Source organism: Ornithorhynchus anatinus, chromosome 2, assembly GCF_004115215.2.
Source record: "Ornithorhynchus anatinus isolate Pmale09 chromosome 2, mOrnAna1.pri.v4, whole genome shotgun sequence".
NCBI classification, from domain to species: domain Eukaryota; kingdom Metazoa; phylum Chordata; class Mammalia; order Monotremata; family Ornithorhynchidae; genus Ornithorhynchus; species Ornithorhynchus anatinus.
In genome coordinates this window covers 150,546,852-150,549,406 of record NC_041729.1, presented here as the reverse complement: position 1 = coordinate 150,549,406, position 2,555 = coordinate 150,546,852, and the positions used below count along the sequence as shown (strand labels likewise).

Below are 2,555 nucleotides of genomic sequence, written 5' to 3'. Positions count from 1 at the left end.
TGGTTTCTGCCATTCATTCAGTTTTTTTTATTTCTAAGGCCCACAGGTTCCTAAATATTTAGTATAGCCAGATATGCTTTCATCTTCTGGCTTCCCTTTCCTCCTGGCCTTTCTGACTCTTCTTTAATAATGTTCTTGGTTCCAGACAAGGTCCCTTATTTTCATTAACCCTTCTCTGTACTACAATTTAATTATTTTGTAATCATTCCCCTTCCACTTTTGTATTGCTAACCTTTTGTTCTTTGTGGATTATTAGCACATTTCAGCATTGAATGCCTGCTTCTGCCTCCTCCAGTTTTTCTAATAAAAAAATTCTCTCCTCATTGTAGTAATAAGTAATTCCTGAGTCTAAATACCCACATATTTTGTATCTAATGAGCTATCTTAAGACAGTGATGGAAATGGTAATTATTTATCCCGGGAAGCCTGACTCTATTATCATTAAATCTTTTTCATCTTTTTAAATGGGACTGGAAGGTGACAGAAGGGCATTCTCTCTAGTTTCTACTACTAATCTTGAGGAAAAAATATCCCCCAAATCATGGCAATATCGACGGTAAATCAGATCACAGTACATTTTATTGTGATAAGTATTAGTTATATGCATCTGGATGCCAAGCATATGCACCAAGTACAACTGTGAAATTGATGTCAATCTTCTACAATAACCGTTGAAAAATATAATAGACATTGTAATATGGAACGAGCATAAATATGCCAGTTGGAAAATTACAACATCAACCTCAAAGCAAACAAGTCCATCTGTTCAGAACATTACCACTTTATTCAGTTGGTAGAGAGACATCTCCAAAGGATAATTTTAGATGGTCAACCAATCAATCATCAATCAATCAAAGGTATTTATTGAGTGCTTACTCTGCTTAATGCTTAGGAGAGGACAATACAACAGAGTTGGTAGACATGTTCCCTGGCCACAGTGAGCTTACAGTTTAGAGGAGGAGTTTGGAACGTGAAAATCCAATCTTTTTTTTTTTCAAAGAGTGCCCTGTTCAAAGAGCAGGGGTAGTAACAATGTAATCAGGTTGGACAAAGTCCATGTCTCATATCGGGCTCACGTTCTTCATCCCCATTTTACAGAGGAGGTATCTGAGTCACAAAGAAGTGAAATGACTTACCCAAGGTCACACAGCAGGCAAGCAGAGGAGTCAGAATTAGAACCCAGGCCCTTCAGACTCCCAGGCTTGTGCTTTATCCACTAGGCAAAACTACTTCTCAATCTTGACAATCTTGAGTTTGACAACACAGGAAGTTCAAAGAGGACTGTTCAGGTAATGGCATGACAATTCAAGGAAAAATCCTGTTCTGGCCGGAATTAGCCAATGGGCTGTATGTATATCTTGTCGAGTCGTGTCCAACCCATAGCGATGCCATGGACACATCTCTCTCAGAAAGCCCCACTTCCATCTACAATTGTTCTGGTAACGTATCCATAGAGTTTTATTGGCAAAATCTGAAAGTGGTTTATCATTGCCACCTCCTGTGCAGTAAATGAGTCTTTGCCCTTGACTCTCTCCCATGCCACTGCTGCCCAACACAGGTGAGTTTTGACTTGTAGCAGATTGCTTTCCACTCACTAGCCACTACCCAAGCAAGGAATGGAATGGGTATGCTTCTGCTTGACTCTCCCTCTTGTAGTCGAGATTGTTAGAGTACTGGAAACTCTCCAGGTGCAACCCTGAGAGGGTACCTTGAGCATACTTACTGAATAATTGCTCAACTTTGCTGGGCCTGAGTCGAACCTGCCCTTTGGAGAGAACAGACTGGTGCAGGGCAAATGATGATTCTCACTCCACACCGGACAGCCATGATTGGAAATTCTATTTGGATGCTCTGGCAACAGGGTACCGATCAGTCATATTTATTGAATGCTCATCGTGTGCAGAGTACTGTACTAGTGCTTGGGAGAGTACATTATAACAGAGTTGATAGACACGTTCCCTGCCTGCACGAGCTTACAATCTAGAGGGAGAGACAGACATTAATATAAATAAATGAATTATGGATATATACATAAGTGCTGTGGGGCTAAGGATGGGATGAATAAAGGGTACAAATTCAAGTGCAAGTACTAGAATCATTCATCTGTGATAGAGGAAAATTCTGCTGTGCAAGGACAATAGTTATTGTGGTGTTCAAGTGTTTACTGTATGCCAAGCACTTGTTTAGGCACAACATAAGCAGTTCAGATCTGTCCCAATCCCACATGGGAATGACAGTCTAAGTGGGACGGAGAACAGGTATCATATCCCCATTTGTACAGATGAGGAAACTGAAGCACAAAGAATAATAATAATTGTAGTAATTATTATTATTATGGTATTTTCTAAGCACTTACTTTGTTCCAGGCACTGTACTAAGTGCTGGGATGGATACGAGCAAATCAGGTTGGACACAGTTCCTGTCTCATGTGGGGCTCACAGCCTCAATTCCCATCTTACAGATGAAGGAACTGAGGCACAGAGAAGTAAAGTGACTTGCCCAAGGTCACCTGGCAGATAAGTGGCAGAGCCGGAATTAGAACCCATGACTTCTGA

At 40.7% G+C, this 2,555-nt stretch overlaps 1 non-coding gene across 1 annotated transcript; it reads right to left on the bottom strand.

The window, feature by feature from the left end:
* Window positions 1–1,568: 1,568 nt before the first annotated feature.
* LOC114809297 lies at window positions 1,569–1,706 on the bottom strand. Its single transcript, XR_003757084.1, has one exon. It is a non-coding gene; the product is annotated as a small nucleolar RNA SNORA7 (small nucleolar RNA).
* Window positions 1,707–2,555: the final 849 nt, after the last annotated feature.